The sequence below is a fragment of the Capricornis sumatraensis genome, chromosome 11 (assembly GCF_032405125.1).
Source record: "Capricornis sumatraensis isolate serow.1 chromosome 11, serow.2, whole genome shotgun sequence".
In the NCBI taxonomy this organism is placed as follows: Eukaryota; Metazoa; Chordata; class Mammalia; order Artiodactyla; family Bovidae; genus Capricornis; species Capricornis sumatraensis.
The window spans coordinates 25,742,583-25,765,809 of NC_091079.1; positions in this window are offsets into that span (position 1 = coordinate 25,742,583).

The window sequence follows — 23,227 nt, forward strand, 5'->3', positions numbered from 1 at the left end:
TTAGTTTTCTGAATGTTGAGTTCTAAGCCAACTTTTTCACTCTCCTCTTTCACTTTCATCAAGAGGCTCTTTAGTTCTTCTTTGCTTTCTGCCATGAGGGTGGTGCCATCTGCATATCTGAGGTTACTGATATTTCTGCCAGCAATCTTGATTCCAGCTTGTGCTTCACCCAGCATGGCATTTCTCATAACATACTCTGCTGCTGATGCTAAGTCGCTTCAGTTTTGTCTGACTCTGTGCGACCGCATAGATGGCAGCCCACCAGGTTCCCCCATCCCTGGGATTTTCCAGGTAAGAACACTGGAGTGGATTGCCATTTCCTTCTCTAGTGTATGAAAGTGAAAAGTGAAAGTGAAGCCGCTCAGTCATGTCCAACTCTTAGCGACCCCATGGACTGGAGCCTACCAGGCTCCTCCATCCATGGGATTTTCCAGGCAAGAGTACTGCAGTGGGTTGCCATTGCCTTCTCTGAATATACTCTAAATATAAGTTAAATAAACAGGATAACAATATACAGCCTTGATGTGCTCATTTCCCGATTTGGAGCCAGTCTGTTATTCCATGTCCAGTTCTAACTGTTGCTTCCTGACCTGCATACAGATTTCTCAGGAGGCAGGTCAGGTGGTCTGGTATTCCTGTCTCTTTAAGAATTTTCCACAGTTTGTTGTGATCCACACAGTCAAAGGCTTTGTTGTTGTCAATAAAACAGAAGTAGAGGTTTTTCTGGAACTCTCTCACTTTTTCAGTGATCCAGTTGATGTTGGCAATTTGATCCTTGGTTCCTCTGCCTTTTCTAAATCCAGCTTGAACATCTGGAAGTTCAGAGTTTACGTATTGTTGAAGCCTGGCTTAGAGAATTTTGACCATTACTTTGCTGAGGAAGGAGGACTTAATTTAGTCATGTGTTCCCACAGTTTGAATTTTTTAGCATATATATGTATCTTCTTATTAAAAAAAAAAACATAATGTTCTTTGTCCACTATAGATAAGAATATAGATTCCAGTTTTAGCTCTAAGGGTCTCAATAGAAGAGGATGACATGGTGAATTATAATTTAGGTTTGGGGAGGTGTGGCCTGGGAACAAAGGTCATACAATGTATAATCTGAAACTAATTCATCATCTGTTTCCATCTCCATTCCCAAGTCCCTCACACTGTATCCAGTATCAAGCCACAATCCTGTCTTCCAAGTTCTCAGGATCAAAATAAATTTGCCCACAGATCCATTCAAGCTAAAAATGGTGACAATGAGCTTCTGCTTCGCAAGTGTTCATTAAATCTTAGTCCTATGCATTTTGTTGAATTATTTCCTTATTTTGCTTCAAATATGAACTACTTCATCATACTCAATAAACTTTTATTTATGTTTTATGTTCCATATTTTTAAGAGGTTTATAGAGGCTTAATTGATATACAGTGAATTGCACATATTAAAAGTATACAATTTGATGAGAGTGTGCATGTGGGTCAGTCGCTCAGTGTTGTCTAACTCTTTGTAACCCCATGAAATGTAGCCCACCAGGCTGCTCTGTTCATGGGATTTACATCAGGCAAAAATACAGGAGTGGGTTGCCATTTCCTTCTCCAGGGGATCTCCCCTACCCAGGGATTTAACCCGTGTCTCCCACGTTGGCAGGCATATTCTTTACCGCTGAACCACCAGGGGCACCCTAATAAATAAATTCTATTTTTGTTTCAGTTTAATAAAACGAAATGGAAGTTTAGGGTAACCCATTCAAGGTCACACTGTGAGCAGAGGAGGCAAGACGCAAACCCAACCTGACTAGTTTCTAAGAGCCATAGCTCAGCATCACACAATGCTGCCCCAATAAATAAACCCTTCCAGATTTTAGCTCTGAACCATTTTTAGAGTCATTGGATTCTCTCATATCTGTGAAAAACGTTGTAAGTATCCTAACAACCACTGAAACAACCACTTTATTTTTTTCACTCTTTACACGTCTGACCATTACCTGTGGATAATGCAGAGCCTGCTGATCTTTCACCCATTTAATCGTGTTGCAGTGCGCACACATCGTAGACACAGACTCTGATAGCCTCCGGACTATTTCCCTCCCTGCCTCCTTCCAGCGTGGCTGGGTAATATGTTCTACGCTTTGAGTTGGAATGATGAAGCGTGCTTATCCTGAAATTAGACTAAAACATATGCTTTCACCTCTCCGTGATGTAACCCTGAAATTCAAAACTTTCCTATCAAGCCTGACTTAGTTTGAAGCCTGGTGGTGAGGTTTTATTTTGTTTTTTTTTCTTTTTCTGTCTCCACATAGAAGCTGAAAGCCTGGCGCTGGGCCCAAAATTGTATCATATTTCCTTTCAGTTGGAGTTTTGCTTTATTCCATCCTCTCTGCTGTGGAGTGATTCCCTCCCAGAGCTGTGGAGCTTGGGTGCCATATAAATTAAAGTTTAATGTGTGTTATTATGATCACTATTATTATCATTACTGTTATTAATAATGTTCTTTTTGGCAGCGTTTGGAAGCCATTCCAGCAGTGACATTTGGCTCCTGGGATAATAGATCTTTCTATGTACGAGCCTGTGGACTTGATGCCTGCTGTTTTCATTGCAGGGAGCACAATTTCCTGACATCAGGAGGCTGGTGGGAACTGATAAACTGTGAGCCTTAGTTGGATTTTCCAACGTGAACCAAAGCTCCTTGGGTGACCAAGATGGAAGGATTCTGCCACAGTCACTGATGAAAACATCGAATCCATGCAGCTGTTTATTCATTCATTTACTGAATAAAAGTTTGCTGCTCACTTGTGGACCATTTATTTTATTCTTTTTTTAATATAAATTTATTTTAATTGGTTAATTACTTTACAATATTGTATTGGTTTTGCCATACATCAACATGAATCTGCCACAGGTATACACGTGTTCCCCATCCTGAACACCCCTCCCTCCCCCCTCCCCGTACCATCCCTCTGGGTCGTCTCAGTGTACCAGCCCCAATCCTCCAGTATCATGCATTGAACCTGGACTGGCAACTCATTTCACATATGATATTATACATGTTTCAATACCATTCTCCCAAATCATCCCACCCTCGCCCTCTCCCAGAGTCCAGAAGACTGTCCTATACATCTGTGTCTCTTTTGCTGTCTTGCATACAGGGTTATCATTACCATCTTTCTAAATTCCATATATATGTGTTAGTATACTGTACTGGTGTTTTTCTTTCTGACTTACTTCACTCTGTATAATAGGCTCCAGTTTCATCCACCTCATTAGAACTGATTCATATGTATTCTTTTTAATGGCTGAGTAATACTCTATTGTATACATGTACCACAGCTTTCTTATCCATTCATCTGCTGATGGACATCTAGGTTGCTTCCATGTCCTGGCTGTTATAAACAGTGCTGCGATGAACATTGAGGTACACGTGTCTCTTTCAATTCTGGTTTCCTCCGTGTGTATGCCCAGCAGTGGGACTGCTGGGTGATATGGCAGTTCTATTTCCAGTTTTTTAAGGAATCTCCACACTGTTCTCCATAGTGGCTGTACTAGTTTGCATTCCCACCAACAGTGTAAGAGGGTTCCCTTTTCTCCACACCCTCTCCAGTGTTTATTGCTTGTAGACTTTTGGATCGCAGCCATTCTGACTGGTGTGAAATGGTACCTCATTGTGGTTTTGATTTGCATTTCTCTGATAATGAGTGATGTTGAGCATCTTTTCATGTGTTTGTTAGCCATCTGTATGTCTTCTTTGGAGAAATGTCTGTTTAGTTCTTTGGCCCATTGCCGGGAGCCAGCGTGAGGAATTCCACCCGTGACAAGGTCATGCGGCAAGAGCTCTGATGGCAAGGCTAATCAGACCTCAGGTTTTCCCCCTGGAATTTCCTGAGCATCCACCCCCCAAAAATAAGAATCTGCCGGCTTTTGTGCTCTGCTTTTCCACTTTTCTAATATTCTCTGGGAAAAGTCAACTCAGGGCTTTAGTCTTCTGCATTTGAAAGGGATGTTTCAGTTAACCCCCTCTGATTGCTCTCTAGATTGCCTAACAGGTTCCCCAGACCTCTTACAGCTTGTGAATTGCTTACAGCCCCCCAACCAGGAGAGTCACAAAGCTTAAAAGCATCTTAAAGATACAGAGCCTTTTCTAAAGAGTTAAAAATCATATTGGTGATGGGTTTTCACTGTTGACTCAAGGACTGCTGCCAGACCTCCATATTCTTTATCTTTTAGGCACCTAGAAGGATGTTACTCAATGTAAGCAGGATGTAGAAAAAGATACATAGTAGTTTTGATGTGAGCAACACTAGACTTTTGAGTTAATTGCTTCTCTTTTGCTGTAAATCACTGTACTCCCTCTACTTGTTATAAGTTGCTGTATCTCTGCTGTGTAAGAATGTAACTTTATTTAACACTTTCTGAGAGTGGCACCAGACCTTGGGAAGATCAACACAAATAAGTCTTCTGGTTGACAAACCCTTATCAGAAAAAAGGCTGTAAAATGTTAATTGGCCCTTTTGGCTGGAAGATGATGTAAATTACCTAAGACTTGTGTATAAAATTAGGTATGCAGAGAGAAAAGCCTGGTTTTGATAAGAGTCTGGACTGCTAATGCTGCATAACTTTATGTTACCCATTGATCTCCATGTTTTATCAAAAGTATAAAAGGCCTTCTGAACAATAGAGGACGGAGCTAGACTGGTTTCCCCTGTGTCTCTCTCTTTCCTCTCCTCTTCACTCTAATTTCAGGCTGAATTTCCACCTGGGGCGCGGAGGCTCGCCAAGTCTTCTTACTTGCCCTGGCTGTTAAGACTTGAGCAAAAGGGAGCCTAAGGCGAGGCACCCTTAGATATTCAAGTGAGCGCCGGTGGCCCAACGTAGATGGTGCAAATTCCTTGTCTGGAATTTTATTGGTCTTCCGTGTAATCCAAGCTATTCAGCCTTCTTTCTCCACTTAATTCTCCTACTACACTGTTTCTTCCTAATCTAATCTTATATTAATAAATAAGTTTTCCTCGCTGACTCCGTCCACCCTTCGAATTCCCTGGATCCACCGGGGCTGGACCCCGGCAGTCCATTTTTTGATTGGGTCATTAATTTTTCTGGAATTGAGCTGTAGGAGTTGCTTGTATATTTTTGAGATTAGTTGTTTGTCAGTTGCTTCATTTGCTAGTATTTTCTCCCATTCTGAAGGCTGTCTTTTCATCTTGCTTATAGTTTTCTTTGTTGTGCAGAAGCTTTTAAGTTTAATCAGGTCCCATTTGTTTATTTTTGCTTTTATTTCCAATATTCTGGGAGGTGGGTCATAGAGGATCCTGCTGTGATGTATGTCGGAGAGTGTTTTGCCTATGTTCTCCTCTAGGAGTTTTATAGTTTCTGGTCTTATGTTTAGATCTTTAATCCATTTTGAGTTTATTTTTGTGTATGGTGTTAGAAAGTGTTCTAGTTTCATTCTTTTACAAGTGGTTGACCAGTTTTCCCAGCACCACTTGTTAAAGAGATTGTCTTTATTGTATATTCTTGCCTCCTTTTTAAAGGAAAATATGGACCAACCACTGTTGCAAACACTGGAAATAATATGGTGAGCAAAATCAATTATTCCTCCTGCCATTTAGAGCTAAGAGTCTTGCAAAAATGTTGTAAAACATGGCAGAGACAAGGGCTATGAGAGCTGGACCCATGCGAGTAATGGAGGCAGAATCTGCAGGTGTCAGAGACGATGTCTTTAAGCAGAGATGATGGGTCCAGAATCTGAAAGGTGAGTAGGAGCTTACCAAACACAGAAAAGAGGAACAATCCATAAAAATGAAAAAGTATGTACAAGAGCCTAGTGTGTGAAAATGAGAAGTCCTAGTCCTGATTCATCAGAAGACGCTGTGCCAGCAAGGGCATCTGATGAGGGCTGCCATCCATGAACTGTCATTAAAGAGACATGTGCATATGAGCTCAGTTGCTTCAGTCGTGTCTGACTCTTTGCAACCCCATGGACTGTAGCCTGCCAGGCTCCTCTGTCCATGAGATACTCCAAGCAAGAATACTTGAGTGGGTTGCCATGCCCTTCTCCATGGGATCCCCCCAACCCAGGGATTGAACCCACATTTCTTATGTCTTCTGCACTGCAGGCAGATTCTTTACCCACTGAGCTACCTGGGCATACACACAGTTGCATTTAAAATGGATAACCAACATGGACCTACTGGATAGGACAGGGAACTGTGCTCAATATTACATAACAATCTAATGGGAGAAGCATTTGAAAAAGAATAGATACGTGTGTATGTATAACTGAATCACTTTGCTACACCTGAAGTTATCACAACATTGTTAATCAACTCTACTCCAATATAAAATAAAAAGTTAAAATAATAATAACAGTAAAAAAAAATGAATCACAAAGACCCATCCTCTCTTGCTCCTTGTTCGGTAGGGAGATAAGACACGCCTGGCAGTGTGTTACGTTTCACATACAAAAGAAAGTCTGATACAGATTTCAGAGAATAAACAGCTAACAGCTGTAGACTGTTGGGAAAATCCCCGGAAGCATGTAGATTTGAACATAAAAGTGCCAGTCTAGCACCCAGGCCAATGTTGGGTCTGGTCGGTGGGGCATGGAACTGGGAGTCACCACCAAGACTCCACGGTGGGCATCAGGACAGAACATGAGTTGGGAGGCTGCAGGGTATGAAATGATGAAGGGCAATCAGGGGACAGCATTTGGGGAGAGAGGACCCCACCGGGAGACGGATCAACTAGCTGAGCTGTGGCCTGGACAGAGGAGCTCGTTTACAGGTTGGTGGGATAGAACCCAGGCCACAGAGAAAAAGGAATATGCCAAGTGAAAGGTGGCAGATGATGCTTGAAAAAACTGCTTGGTCAGCAGGAAACAGCTCAACTCTGTTTTTGTCAGGCTCTGGCATGGAATACAAGGGAGCCACGAAAGGTCCCACCAGCCTGGACGGCTGCCCCATGACCCAGGCAAAAGGCCATGCTGCTTTGGCAGGTGGAACTGGGACAAGCATCTCCATCACCTGATTTCAAGCCAATGTTAGTTTCTGGCTTTATCGTATCTTGATTTATCCTCTGGTTGCTTGGCCGAGAACAACTCAGCTTTTCCAACCCTGAGGCTACTTGCGAAGCGGCTGCTATGGAGAAAGAAATCTCCAAGCTCCAATATGCAAATAGCCACATTTTTCATGAGCCTGAGGGTCCTCGGAACGGTAACTTCCAATAGTTAAATATCCTCCAGAAAGTAGCGGAATGGAAAATGACTTTTTTTTCTTTGTGTGTTTAACCTAATTTATAGAGAATGAATTCCCTTAACCATTTTAAAGAGTTTCTGATTCAGGCTCACTGCTAAGTTACTCTCAGAGCTAAACCCAGAGTCATTCTCCCCATTACACTGATAGCTAGAAAGCCCGTGAAGACTGACCTGGCGTGTCTTCATGCTGCCCCGTGTGCGTGCGTGCTAAGCCACTTCAGTCGTATCCGACTCTGTGAGACCCCATGGACCGTGGCCCATCAGGATCCTCTGTCCATGAGATTCTCCAGGCAGGAACACTGGAGTGGGTTGCCGTGCCCTCCTCCAGGGGATCTTCCCAACCCAGGGATCGAACCCACGTCTCTTGTGCCTCCTGCACTGGCAGGTGGGTTCTTTACCACTAGGGCCACCTGGTAAGCCCTTCAAGTGGCCCTATATGCGCTCAAAACCTAGTCAGCAGCCTCTTCTAGTCATGTTTTCTTTGTATAGATTGAAAATGGTTTCACAGCACTTGACAGCAAACTCCAGGAGATACTGAAGGACAGGAGAGCCTGGCTTGCTGCACTCCAGGGAGTCACAAAGACGCAGACATGACTTAGTGACTGAACAACAACAAAATAAATCAATGTCCATTTATTTTTTGGTCACTTTTATGGGCTAATCCCTAGTTGCTTTAATAGACTTTCAACTCCCACCTCCAACACAAACCATCCCACAGAAGACACACCTCTTAAAGCATTATCCTTCTCACAAAAGGTAACAGATATTTTTCAATTATTTTCCCAACCTAAGTAGAAAAGGGGGAAAAGAAGAAGAAGATGAAGAATGAGACCTAAAGGATGATGCAGATGAAGTCAGTATTTTGGCAGGAAATTGAGGAGCTCCCTGCAGGCTGATGCTGACAACTGGGAGCTATGGGATAAAGCTGAGATGGCAGATGAGAGCCATAAACCTTGGGCTCCAGCACTGAGCCAAGACTTTTGAGGGGCATTGAGGGGCATTGAAGGCCTCTGGCTGATAGCAACCCCTGGAAGCCAGAAGATATATCTGAACTTTAGAAGAAAGTTTCCCCAGTATTGTTCTTACAGATTCTGACAAATTACGATCGAGCAATGATCTCAAAATCAAAGCTCAGCAAGCACCCTGGATAGCAAACCACCACGGACGAGAGTTTGCAGAAAGTAGAAACACATTTAAGTCTCTAAGGATTGTAGTTATTGGAATTGTGAGATACAGAATATTAAATCACCATGTATAAAATGTTTAAAGAAATAAAGATATCATCACAAAGATGAGTAAAAAAGGCCATTAGAGGAATTAAGGGACAGATGTGAAATACATTCCACCTTCTAGAAATGACATATATTTATAGTATTGTGTAATAACCTAAATGGGAAATGAATTTAAGAAAGAATAGATCCATGTATGCTGCTGCTACTGCTGCTAAGTTGCTTCCAGTCATGTCCAACTCTGTGCGACCCCATAGACGGCAGCCCACCAGGTTCCCCATCCCTGGGATTTTCCAGGCAAGAACACTGGAGCGGGTTGCCATTTCCTTCTCCAATGCATGAAAGTGAAAAGTGAAAGTGAAGTCACTCAGTTGTGTCCGACTCTTAGCGACCCCATGGACTGCAGCCTACCAGGCTCCTCCGTCCATGGGATTTTCCAGGCAAAAGAGTACTGGAGTGGGGTGCCATTGCCTTCTCTGAGATCTATGTACATGTATAGCTGAACCCCTTTGCTCTACACACAAAACGATACAACATTGTAAATCAACTATAGTCCATTATAAAATGAAAATTTTTAAAGAAATACATAAAGGTCTTTTAAAAAAGAAAAAGGAAAGAAATATATTTATAGAAAATAAAAATGCAATGAATAGTGACTTCACGTGGCCATGTGAGAACTACTGTTACCAGACGTATCTTACTACCCTAGGCAACAACAAAATCCATCATCATCACCATTTTTTAATCAGCTTGTTGATTTCTACAAAGAAGACATCTGGGATTCTCATAGGGATCACACTGAATCCGCAGTTTAGTTTGGAGGAAACTGCCATCTTAGCAATGCTAAGTCTCTCAAGCCGCGGATGTGGGATGTTTTTCCATTTATTTAGAGCTCCTATAATTACATTCAGCAATTTTTAAACTAATTTTCACAGTGTAGATTTTTCACTTTTATTTTTTATTTTTGTTATTTTCTCTCTTGAATGAAATTGCTTCCTTAGGTTTGCTTTTGTATTGTTCGTTGTGAGTGTATAAAAATACAACTGATCTTCGTATGTTGATTTTTTCACCCCACAACCTTCCTGAACCCATTCATTCTAACAGTTTGCAGTAGATTCATTAGAATTTTCTGTGTACCAGATTCTGTCAGCTGTGAATAGAGGCTGACTTCTTCCTTTCCAATCTGGGTGCCTTTTCTTTCCTTTTCTTGCCTAATTTCCCTGGCTAGAACCTCCAGTAGATGCTGAATTTGTTGATTTAGTCGATAAGTTGTGTCTGACTCTTTGAGACCCCATGGACTGTAGTCCATCAGGCTCCTCTCTCCAAGAGATTTCCCAGGCAAGAATACTGGAGTGGGTTGCTATTTCCTTCCCCAGGGGAGCTTCTCCATCTAGGGATGGAACCTGAGTCTCCTGCCTGGGGGACAGATTCTTTAGCACTGAGTCACCTGGAAAGCCCAGATGCTGAACAGAAGTGGTGAAAGCGGACAGGCTTGTTGTCTTTATCCTGAGCGCAGAGGGGAAGCACTCAGTCTTTTGCCGTCTTCTTCCCTTTTGCATGAGCCTTTAACATAGCCTCCTTTCTCTGAAATGCATCGTCTCAGTTACTAAAGATATGCCAGGACCAAGGGCACACTCATTTTATATGAAAATGATTTCCTATTCCCAAAATACTCCAAGTTTATTCAGTTATCTGTGCTTGGAGAAAGATGGCTGAATGAGGGGAAGGGTCGTGTGAGGGGAAGAGAGGTCATCGGGAGGCACCCTGCTTGCGGATTTAAGGAAAAAACGACTTGTGCGTTCCGAGAGGACAGCTGTGCTCTGAGTGGCTCAGAGCTCTGCTTTCCTTCTGGGTGCCCATTAGCCTCAGATTTACTGTGGGGAAAAGATGTACTGGCCTCAGATCAGCAAAGCTAAAAGGCTTCTTGGCAAGAAACAGACAAAGAAGACTGGAGGCAACAAAGAGGGCCAGAGAAAGACCAGGAGAAAATGCCATCCTAGCAGCAGTAAATAAATCATTTGGCTAAAAAGGATATTTGGCTAAATTGTCTCCAGTGTCTATTCCCACTGGGCCTTTTTGATCAGAAAATGCAGAGCATCATGAAAAGGCTTCAGAGATGAGGGCTGTATCTCACTGAGAACCTGTGGGGGGCTGCAAAGGGGGGAGTCTGATTGCTAGAGTGTGCACAGGGGCTTCAACCACACTGCCTGATGCACCAGCTGTATGACCTTGGACTGGAAATAGATCCACAGTCTCCATCTCATCATCTGTATTACAGAGACTACAGCCTCTCTTTCACAGGGATGAAGGATTAAACCATGTAATCAGGGGTAAAGAACACGCCCGCCAATGCAGGAGACATGGGCTTGATCCCTGGGTCGGGAAGATCCCCTGGAGGAGGAAATGCCAAGCCACTCCACTATTCTTGCCTGAAAAATTCCGTGGACATAGGAGCTGGAGGGCCACAGTCCATGGGGTCGCAAGGAGTCACACACACACACACACACACACACACACACACACACACAATGCCTAGTTCATGGTAGGTGCCCAAATTATGCTAGTTTCCTTCACCGTTTCTTCTAGCAAGTAGAAAATAGCAAATGTTTCTTTTCAGCATGGCCCATAATATCTTCATAAAACTCCTACCAATTGTCGAGAATTTCCAAGACTTACATTTGAGTCTTGCCTTCTGAATCTAATAGTAAACTGTCAGCTTGTTTAGGTCACCTCTCTCTTTCTCTCTGAATCTGTTTCCTAATGTATCACCTAGGGGAAGGGTTGGCTGTGATTGTTTAACTCTCAGTTTTATCCCAAGTGCCTGTAAGACACTTGGCCAATACTGGCTGAAAGAATAAGGCATTGGTTGAACCCTGAAATAATCCTACTGACAGGTGGGCTCTGGCCACCAGTCAGTATGAGTGGTGCTAAGTCTCTTCAGTCGAGTCTGTTTCTTTGTGACCCCATGGACTATAGCCCGCCAGGCTCCTCTGTCCATGGCATTCTCCAGGCAAGAATACTGCAGTGGCTTTCCATGCCCTTCTCCAGGGGATCTGCCCAACCCAGGGATCGAACCCCTTATGTCTCCTGCACTGGTAGGCGGGTTCTTTACCACTAGTGCCACCTGGGAAGCCCTGGCCACCAGTGTATCGGCTATCAATTCTGGGATCTTGGACTAGACTCTAGAAGGAACAGGCAAAATACTCACTGTTTTAGGCTTTCTAAGGGGGCTGCAAAATATTAGCATCTGGGGACTTAGACAAAGCGCACATAACTTCTTCATCTTGTTCAAATTTTGACTTTAATTTTATATCTTTTCTGGCTCTCAGATTTTATAAAGGTTGCCCCTCACAAAGCAGACATCACAGAGAGCTTAAATAAAAAGTTCTACTCGCTTCCATGTACTACTGGGTCTCCTCGTCTTAAGACTGTTTCTTACTGTTTTTCTCTTCTCCGCACATCTTCCTTCTCTCACATCTGCCTGACGGTCTCCCTGTCCTCACTTTGACTCTCCTTCTTATCTGTATAATGGGAACAACTGAGATTTCTGCCTATTGAGGATAGCAGGGTTTTATGGAAATTAAATAACTTGGGTGATGAACTTTTCATAATGCCAATAGCAAGCATTGTGGCATATAGTAAGACCTCGAGAAATGATCTGTCAGTATTTCCAACACATTTAACCCTTCGAAGAACCTTAGCAGGTGAAAAGAGACCCACCAGGGCCAACTAGAAGAATCTGGATCTGGATATAGAGGTCTTCTGATTCTACAGCCCATGTTGATCCATCGTCCCAAGCTGGAAGGGAAGACAGGTGCCTGGGATCGTATTTGCCCACTGAGACAAACAGAAGGAGCTGGGAGGACCAACCTTATCACATGGTTTAGCCCAGGAGCACAGAAAAGGCACAGTAAAAACACCACAGGTATATTCACAATAAAAGTGGGCAACGGGGTACAGGGAGCCAAGTTAAGCAAGGTCTCCAGTGTGCAGGGAGCAGCTGTATTGGGTTATAATCAAGTCCTAGAAGACAGGCAATGTCAAGGAGAGACCTCCAGGCTTGAACATTCAGAGACACAGCTCTAAAAGATAGAAGAGTCTAAGGCGAACCAGAACTACATTGACAGAAATCACAGCCAATGACCGGGGCTATCGCCCTATTATAAAGGCAAAGGCTCTCCAATGGTGAATGACGATTAGGAGGAAGAGAGTGAAGTGACTTAATAATGGAAGATTTATTTTATTGACCATCTGTTATTTTCCAGGTGTCTTACATTGTGATTTGATTGATTTCTGACATCATTTTATTTCTATTGCCTCTTTGCAGCAGGTATGATTATCTCTAATAGGCAAAAATAATGAGGTCCAGAGAAAGTAAACAAATTTCCCCTAAATTATATAAAACTTATTGGTCAGTAAGTAAGTAAGAGCTAGAAATTCAAAGTCAGTGTTATTCGATGCCAAAATAAATGTTCTTTCCATGTTATCTTTGACTTTATAAATTATACTCAAGGTATTCAGAGCCTCATTTCTTAGTCTAGAGAAGAGACCTGTGACCATCAGGTCAGGAGGGAGGGGCTTAGTGGTCTAATGGTCACAGCCATGGGAAGGAGCTGAAGTCAAGAGCTTTTTTTGGTGCTTTCCTTCCTTCCTTCTTTCCTTTCCCCCTCCCTCCTTTCTTTCTTTCCTGCCTCCCTTCCTTCCTTCTTTGCATTCTGGCCCTGAACAGGCTTCTTCCCCTGAACAAAATTAATTGTGCAAATGTCACTACAAATGTGCTTTCCTTACCCCTGCAAAGAACATAACCTTCTCCTTCAGCCCATCTCCCCTCCCACCATGACTTTCTGCCCTCCCCCTGCTTCTGTGGAAGGAAAGCCCTGGTCCCACCTGAGTGCTTCTCTCTGAAGACACGCCACCAGACTGTTTCATCAGACAGAGTCATCCAAGCAGAAGGAAGGAATGATGAGCTCTCAGGGGGCTGTTTCCGTGGAGATGGAGTCAGGGCAATCCCTCACCAGGGGGAGGATGCAGGACAACCCACCTCACACGTGTGACCTTCACTGCAACCTCCTGGGGGCAGTCCTGACACCTACGGTTGAGACAAGTAAAGCCTGTCTATGATTACATTGATTTTCTCAGACACAGCCAATCCCACGCAGAAAACATAGCTAGATATTTACTCCATGTGTTGATTATGTAGTCTGATGAATCTTGTACAAATAAACTTTTATACCAAAAACAAAAAACAGAGTCTTTTCTAACCAAAGTCTTCACTTGGGGTTAGTTGAGATTAAACAGTAAGAGAAATTAACCTCATTTAAGCCTCACAGTAGGACTTCCCTGATAGCTCAGTTGATAAAGTATCCACCTGCAATGCAGGAGACCCTGGTTCAATTCCTGGGTCTCAAAGATCCCCTGGAGAAGGGATAGGCTACCCATTCCAGTATTCTTGGGTTCCCTGGTGGCTCAGAAGTTAAAAAATCCACCTGAATGCAGGAGACCTGGGATCAATCCCTGAGTTGGGAAGATTACCTGGAGGAGGACATGGCAACCCACTCTAGTATTCTTGCTTGGAGAATTCCCATGGACAGAGGAGCCCAGTGGGCCGCAGTCCATGAGGTTGCAATGTGTTGGATACGACTAAGCAACTAAGCACATCACACCAAGCCTCACAGTTATCCTTTGAACTTTACATCAGCATCCCCATTTTACTATTGGATGCACTTGCTTTGGGAGGCAGGTCTAGATTCAAACTAACTCCAAGTTTCATCACTTTGGGGACATGATTTAACTTGTCTGAGCCCCCAGACCCTCAACAAAAATGGATGGGAAGAAGTCATTCAAATGAAGGTTAAATCCTTTTCATCAGCTATTATTCTAGCCATTTGTCACTGCTGTCAAAGTCCCTGTCTTTCACAGCCCTTGGATTGAGCCCATGAAACATTCTCAGAGCATTAACAAAGAGCCTCCAAGTCTGATAGGAGCTCAGAGCTTCACCATTTCATCTCAAGAGAGCAGCCACAAAGAGGAAAGACAGGAGTGGGAGACCATGCGTTGAGTTTCATCGTTTTTGACGATGTGGAGTTTGTGTATTCCTGCCAACATATTCTAACCAGCATAATGGATCACACATTAGTCTATCATATCTTTACAAAAATGGTTGTGCAGTTTTTCAAAATACTGTAACTGGACTGGCAGGAAGTCACGTTCAGACTGTCATCCCATCTTTAGGAGGATAAAGCCATAAGAATAAAAGGCCCAGAACAAATGCCATCCCCCGGCCCTGGCAGCCCTGGAATCCTCCTTGGCAGCTGTACCCAAGCCTTCAGGCTGCCCGTTCCCTACCTCCTCATCCTTCCCTCCCCAACCCCACCTACTGGAGCATATTTTTGGAGACCTAGCAAGTTGTTTCAACATTGCAATAATTAAAGAGCAATCACTGAGAAAAAGCAAACATATTAAATCCAAATGCATGTGGGATGTGGCACATTAGGAGGCTGTTTCTAGTTGGCAGACAAGAATTTATTTTTAAAGTTCCGAGACTGTGCTTCCAAACTCAGTTCCCTCAGCACCCAAAGACCTGGGGGTTTTTTCAACCAGGGCAGCATTTTTCTCTTGCAGGAAATCCATTGGGACTGATGCTGGTTGCAAACTTCAAAGGGACTCAACAACTTAATCATGCCATGGGGCCAGGACATAAATATAAGGGCAAAGATATTGCCATGCACCCAAAAGTCAGACTTAGCTCAAATATGCAAGAAGGGTCACGCTATCCATAGGGAAAGACTCCGACCAGGAAGCCAGGAAAACTACAGACAGCGTGATGGAGCACACATAGCCCAGAATCCAGAGGCAGGAAGTCTCTGAGCTTAACACAACGTTATTATTGTTGTTTAGTTGCTAAGACTGGCCAACTCTTTGCAACCCCATGGATTGTAGTCCACCAGACTGCTCAGTCTGTGAGATTTCCCAGGCAACAATACTGGAGTGGGTCACCGTTTCCTTCTCCAGGGGGTCTTCCCAACCCAGGGATTGAACCTGCATCTCCTGTGTTGCAGACAGGTTTTTTTTTACTGACTGAGCCACCAGGAAAGCTGAAACAAGTTTACTCCCTATAAATCCTTTTGGGGGTGCTAAGCCTTTAACTGTAGCTGACATTTATTATTTGCCTAGAGAGAAACTGGAAAAAAAAAAAAAGAGATTCTAAACCAAAATTGATAAACTTTGTGAGTTGCATATCATAACAGAGGAGCAATCCAACTAATAATTATTTGTTAATAGTAAAAAAATTATTTTCTGCTTATACTGCCTTCAATTCATGAATTGTCCCATTATTTTTAAAATGTGAAAATGAAAAGTAAAAAAGAAAGATTTAAGTTCGTGACACTTAAATCTTCCTCCATGACTTGAATGGATTAAAAAAGAAAGAATATCCAACGGATGTTAGCTAAAATTCTAATGGACCATAATTTTAAAACTTCTTCCTCTAATTAAAATGGAAATGAATGTTCCAGTGTTGAAGGGAAAATTTACTTCTGGTTATACGTAACCAGAGAAGTAACTTTCTCCAGTAATTAGTGACTTTCTCCTCAGTCAGCTCAGTCGCTCAGTTGTGTCCGACTCTGCAAGCCCATGGACTGCCAGGCTTCCCTGTCCATTGCCAACTCTCGGAGCTTGCTCAAACTCACGTCCATCGAGTCAGTGATGCCATCCAGCCATCTCTTCCTCTGCCGTCCCCTTTCCCTCCTGCCCTCAGTCTTTCCCAGCATCAGGGTCTCTTCCAATGAGTCAGTTCTTAATGCACTAGTTCTCTCTTCCTTTCTCTCTCCTCCCATAACAGCATCAACAAATAATAACTATAATACTGATAGAGCCAACCTTGGCTAAAGAGATTAAGAATAATTGTTATAAATATGTAAAAAGGGAAAATAACCCTATTTTTTGTTTAAAAAAAAATCAGTGAGGAAAAATTATTCATTCGGGGCAGAGTGTCTCGAACGTGTCATTGTGTTTAGCAGCTTCTATTTCTCTTCCACCAGCGTATGGTATCCTGTTAAAAACTGGAGAATTCAGCAGAGGCAAAACTATATGTTCAATGGCTAAATCAGATTCTAACAAGGAGCAGAGCCTTAATAATAAGTTAAAGTATTCATAAAATGTAGAAGGCAAATGTTACATAATGATAGTGTTTATTGACAAGGAAAACAATATTAATAAGAAACAATTCTCTGCTAGCCCTTGGGCTAAGGAGTTTTATGTTCTTTAAACCTTATTAACAAATTCAAGTGAGATACCTACAAAAAATTTTTGTCTTTATTTCACAGATAAAAATAATGGCACAAAGAGAGACCTCCCAGCTCATAAATGATGGAGCAGGTATTTAGACCTCCGCAGCCTGAAAACCTGTTGACAAGATGAGTTGGAAGCTCTTTAGGTGAGCGTGATTGTTCCTGGCTGAGCTGCTGGTTATACTGAAATTTGCATCTCCTCATCCTTCCCCCTGTACAAAAATCCCTGACTTTAGCTGGGTCCATAAGCACCCACAGAAAAATGCCCGACTTCACCTGCAGCCAGGTGTGGACATGCAGTGAGCTTCTGGGCAAAGACAGACAGTCAAGGAGAAGGGGTGCCAGGTTGAACCTTTAGAAAGGAGGGCCATGCCCCAATCCTGCCCCCTGTGTTTCTCCCTCCGCCAGTCCCCTGACACCATGTCTAGGTGTGGGAAAAACTAAGATCATGGCATCTTGTCCCATCACTTCATGGCAAATATAAGGGGAAAAAGAGAAAACAATGACAGATTTTATTTTCTTAGGTTCCAAAATCACTGCAGATGGTGACTAGCCAAAAGAGACTTGCTCCTTGGAAGGAAAGCTATGACCAACCTAGACAACATTTTAAAAAGCAGAAACATCACTTTGCCAACAAAGGTCCGTATAGTCCAAGTTATGGTTTTTCCAGTAGTCATGTATGCATGTGAGAGTTGGACCATAAAGAAGGCTGAGTGCCAAAGAATTGATCATTTTGAACCGTGGTGATGGAGAAGACTCTTGAAAGTCCCTTGGACTGCAAGGAGATCCAACCAGTCCATCCTCAAGGAAATCAGTCCTGAATATTCATTGGAAGGACTGATGCTGAAGCTGAAACTGCAATACTGTGGCCACCTGATGTGAAGAGCTGACTCACTGGAAAAGACCCTGAAGCTGGGAAAGATTGAAGGCAGGAGGAGAAGGGGGCAACCGAGGATGAGATGCTTGGATGGCATCACCCACTAAATGGACATGAGTTTGAGCAAACTCCAGGAGACTATGAAGGACAGGGAAGCCTGGAGTGCTGCAGTCCATGGGGTCGCAAAGAGTCAGACATGACTGACTGAACAACACATTCACTCATTCATTTTTTTTTTTTTTTTTAAACAGAGATAGCAGCTTTTTCTGAAATGGAAGAATTGGATGCACAGACTTTTTCATGGCTAGATGTGCTGGAGATTAAAGAGGTAACTGTCCTTCATCATTCACACTCAGAAGTGGTGAAAAATAATCTGTTATTATCGAATGAAAAGAAAGAGAGTAATTTATAGCCAACCATGAATACTTAATCATTAGGCACAGTGACGTTGCTCATATTAACTCAGCCAAAATAAATCAGCCGTAAATCCACAGCTGACGTCAACGTGGCATCAGGAAGATAAATCAATGGGACCCGGCATGAAAGAGTCTGTCTATGAAACAGAATTATTAATCAGTGGTAACCCGCCACCCGGCCCTTCTGCCGGTACTCAGGCCAAAACCACATCAGCCCAGCAGCAAAGTAACATGACTGCAGACTTTTATAACCAGCAATTAGAATACCACCGCAATTCCAAACACATTAATTACTCCTAAAAGGCCCCAGGTTGTCTTTCTGTTAATTTTCCAGTGGATAAATTCGCTACTAGGCGACAAGTGGAGTAAAACTTCATTAATTGAGACTGCCCAGGGGACCACGGTCTGAGTTAGTGAAAAGTGCAAATTTCACTTTTATAATCAAGGAAATGTGTTGCTTGTGCTTCTGAGAACACTGGGTAATTGGAAGTAGATTAGCAAAAGCTTTATTTGTGTCACTGTGTATATTTGGAAGCAAAAGGAAAAAACATTGTTTTTTAACCTAAAAGTTACTTTTTAGAGTAGAGTTTCTTGGATCTGTTTTAATAAAAAGATAAGATTCTGTTCATATTTGTTCTTGTTGTTCAGTTGCTAAGCCGTGCCCAACTCTTTGCAACCCCACGGACTGCAGCACACCAGCCTTCCCTCTCCATCACCAACTCCCGGAGTTTGCTCATGTCCATTTAGTGGGTGATGCCATCCAACTATTTCATCCTCAGTTGCCCCCTTCACTTCCTGCCCTCAATCTTTCCTAGCATCAGGAAAGACTGACTCTTTTCCAATGAGTTAGCTCTTTGTGTCAGGTAACCAACGTTTTGTAGTTTCAGCTTCAGCATCAGTCTTTCCAATGTTTATAATTAGCAGAGCAATTATTTCCAAAGGCACTACACATAGTCAGGAAATTTTAAAACACTGTTTGAATGTTTCTCTTCTCTTTTACTTCTAAAGTCTTTCAACATTATATAATCTGTTTAACACTCTTCTGTGTCTTGGGTAACCTTCAGGCTAGTGTTTTTCCAAATTAGTTCTTAGTCTATAAGCACACTAAAATGAATGTGGTCATATAACATGGATTTCTCTTAGCTGCCCTTCCTCATCCTAGTCGGCACTGACTCATTTGATGAAGCCATGTAGATCCTGCCGTGGTTGCTTCCTCTAAGGATTTCTTAGAGTATATGTATTGTTTGTCCATCCAGGAAGATCCCCTTCTTCTCGCCTACCTATGCAACACTTGGGACTTCTCTGGTTGTCTAGTGGCTGGGACTCTGCTCTCCCAATGCAGGGGTCCCAGGCTTGATCCCTGGTCAGTGAGCTAGATCCCACATGCCACAACTAGGAGTTTACATGGCACAACTGAAGATCCCCCATGCTATAAGTTAAAAAAAAAAAAACAAAAACCAAGATCCCACATGCTGCAACCAACAGCCAGTGCAATCAAATACATAAATAAATATTAACAGAAAAAAAAAGATTGTGCAACCCTCAAACAATCAGACATATCTCAGTGAACCAGCCAGGAGCACGGGACCAGGAGAGGAACACATCAGAACAACGCTCTGAGCCACGTGTTCCCGTCACTTGGCAGACGAATAACTGAGAGCTGCAATAATGACCCAAGGGTTCTCAAGATGTCACTGTTAACACCTGACTGATTTGAGATTCAGACCCAAGTCCATCTGAATCCAAGTACCATGAAGAGAGTGAAAGTTGACTCACTCGGTATCCTTCAGAGACTCAATTCAGCTTCAGTCCTCATTGGAAATGGTTCTTCAGGACATCAAACGGTCCGCTGCCAAGGGAGAATGGAGAACATAGATGGCCCTCTTTGCACGCTGAGGAGCCAATGAGTGTGAAGTTCTTATGACCTGAGGCAGAAGAAGCAGGAGGTACAGGAGATTGGGCAGACCTAGGCTGGTTCCAAGAAAAACACATGGAGACGACCGCTTGAAAACAAACTCCTGGAATCAGCTTCCCATGTTTTAACTTCTGTAAAACTTCAGCCAAAATGAATGGCGACATCCCTGAGTATTCAATATAAGAACCTATGCCTTCTATTCCTTTACATAAAAAGGGATGAGGAGGCAAAATCATATGTGACAAAGAGCACAGATCTTGGAATAAAAGAAGTTTGATCTCAAAATATGTATCAGTTGCATTCTAGACAAGAACTCTTTGTCTCAGTAACTTCTGGGTAAAACTTTGGGTCGACAATAGCTATGCTGTGTGATGATTTTCTGGAGAGTAAAAGAGACGATACATACAGAAAGTCTCCCTCTCCAGCTGGCATAGAGTAGAGATGTGAATTATTCCTTCTCTTCTTCCTTTTATTTCCTTGCATCTAAAAAATCATATAAGTGTCAACAGACCCAAATTCAATTATTAAGTCTAGAAGGGAAAGAAACATGTTCTTCACAATCTCTGTCACTTGGGACATACATCCTCATGAAAAAATATATGAGTGATAATTCCTACCATAAAGGAAGGTACGTAGAGAGGGCCCAGGACAATGCCTGGCAGACAATCTTCTCTATTTTTGACTTGAATAAATGATGTTAGTAAATTATATCCACTTTTAGGACCTCAATTTTCTTACATCTATTTATTCTACAAATTATTATAGAGCACCTTCTGTGCGACAATGCCAGGGATGCAACCGCAAACAGGTAGGATAAGGTTCACGGTCTCAGGAAATGGCATTCCAGTGAGAGAAGCGAAATAAGTAAACAGTCAAAGAAACGTGGGACAGCAACTCCAGCTGGAAGTAAAATCACCAGGAAGATGGGACAGGCAGACACCACACAGAGAGCAATGTTACTCTGAGGCTCCTTCCAATTCCAATATCCTGGCGCTGTACCTTCCACTGGAGCTTGGACTCCAGGACGCTGTTGCTGTGTGGGTGTTCTCTGCCCTCACCCACTGCCTGCACATGCCCTGGGTTCTGGAAACAGGACAAGTCTTCTGACTTGGACAGTGAGGGGCTATCATGAAAAGAGCTCCAGTTTTGGCAGGGAGGAGTTCAGGGTCTCATCATACCCCGTTATCTCCCAAATAGGAGGAAATGAAGCACATAATGGCCCTGCTGAGCCTCAATTCTCTTGTTCGTGGGGCAAATATTCTTGAAACTCTAGTTCGATTTATAGATGCTTTAGTTGTAATCTCACCATTTATCACTACCCACCTCCCAACCAGATAGCTGGAGAAGTGCTTCTCAGGTTTAAGATCCTTCAAGGAATTTTGTCAAAATGCAGATTCTGCTTCAGTAGGTCTGGGACCGAGTCTGAGAGTCTACTTTTAATATGGCCTTTCAATGATGAAGGTGATGTGAGAGTGAAGTGCTAGATGCTCAGTCATGTCCAGCTCCTTGCCACCCCATGGCTCCCCTGCCCATGGAATTCTCCAGGCAAGAAGACTGGAGCGGGTTGCCATTCCCTTGTCCAGGGGATCTTCCTGATCCAGGGATTGAACCCAGGTCTCCTGCATTACAGGCAGATTCTTTCCCATCAGAGCCACCAGGGAAGTCTGTCGACCACTGCAGAGACCAAACCCTGAATAACAAGAAGCCAGACTACTCTCTATGTGCATTGCTTCTAGGAAGAGAGGGAGGACAGAGAGCAAAGGGAGAAAGGAAAAAAAATTCTTCAGCTGGTTTTGAACTCCTGAAGATCAACTTTGCCACCCTCTACCCTAGCAAAGATGATTCCCCCAGTGGGGTGAGGGGAAAAATGGATCATTGACAAGTAACCAAAACCATCAAGTTAGTGAAGGATGGACTCCAGGAAGAGGCAGATCTGAGAGATGATGGGGAAAGGGGCTGAGTCTGAATATGTAGACAGCTCAGCCTCCCCTCTTCAGAGCACCTCTGTGCCAGCTCCTGGGAGTTGCCCTGGCATTGAGATGCCTCTCGGGTGAGGGTGCATCACTGCACAAGGAGCTATCGGTAGTGGGGATGATGGTGGTATTTACTGTGGTGATGGTTAGCTGTAATGGTGGCCCTGATGGTGATGTTGATGATGCTGGTGATGTGGGTGGTAGTGGAGATGGTGACAGTCATGCCGATCGCAGAGGTACCAGTGACGGTCAAGATGGTGGTAGCATTAATGGTCACAATGGTGGTAATGGTAGGGGGTAAGGATGAATACAAGGGTTTCCCAAGTGATGCAATGGTCGAGAATCCACCTGACAATCCAGGAGACACAGGAGAGATGCGGGTTCGATCCCTAGGTCAGAAAAATCCCCTGGAATAAGAAATAGCAACCCACTCCACTATTCCTGCTGGGAAAATCCCATGGACAGAGGAGCCTGGCCAACAACTGTCCATGGGGTGGCAAAGAGCTGGACACAACTGAGCACGCGTGCACCAGCGCCAAGGGTGGGTATGGAAAGAGTTGTGGAGGCGGCACTGAGGCTATTGAAGACTCTGATGCTGGGAAAGATTGAAGGCAGAAGGAGAAGAGGGTGACAGAGGAAGAGATGGATGGCGTCACCGATTCAGTGGACATGAACTTGGGCAGACTCTGGGAGATGGGGAGGGACAGGGCAGCCTGGCATGCTTCAGTCCATGGGGTCACAAAGAGGCAGACATGACTTGGTAACTGAACAACAACAACACTGATACTATTCATTTACTGTCGCGGTTTGAAAGGGAAAGCCTCTGAACCAACTTAAGATCCCATTCGGCCAGAACATAACAAATCGCAGCTCCGTCACATCCATGAAATGGATATCATGAACCCTAACTCATAGGCTTGTTTTGCACAAAACGTGAGCCTACATCTACTGCAGAGCCTGAAGAAATAAAAGACTGTGTGTATACATTTTACCATTATAAATCGTTATAAACCTATGTGCCCAAATCACAGAGAATCTCTAATTGTTTATCTCACTCCTATTTGCCTAGAAGTAGCTAGCCTGGGCTGACAAGTCTTCAAAGTAGAACTTTCTGAGAGCAGGTTCTCTGACACTTGATTTTTTTCCAAAGGAGGTATTTTTGGCCCAGGGCTCTGTTCAAAACACCTTCAGATCACACAACCCGGGTCACTGCCTATTCCTCCCACTCCCTCCGCCAAGTCCGCTTACATTTCAGATCCTATTATTCTTCCCAGGGGATGATAAGAAGAAAAAGA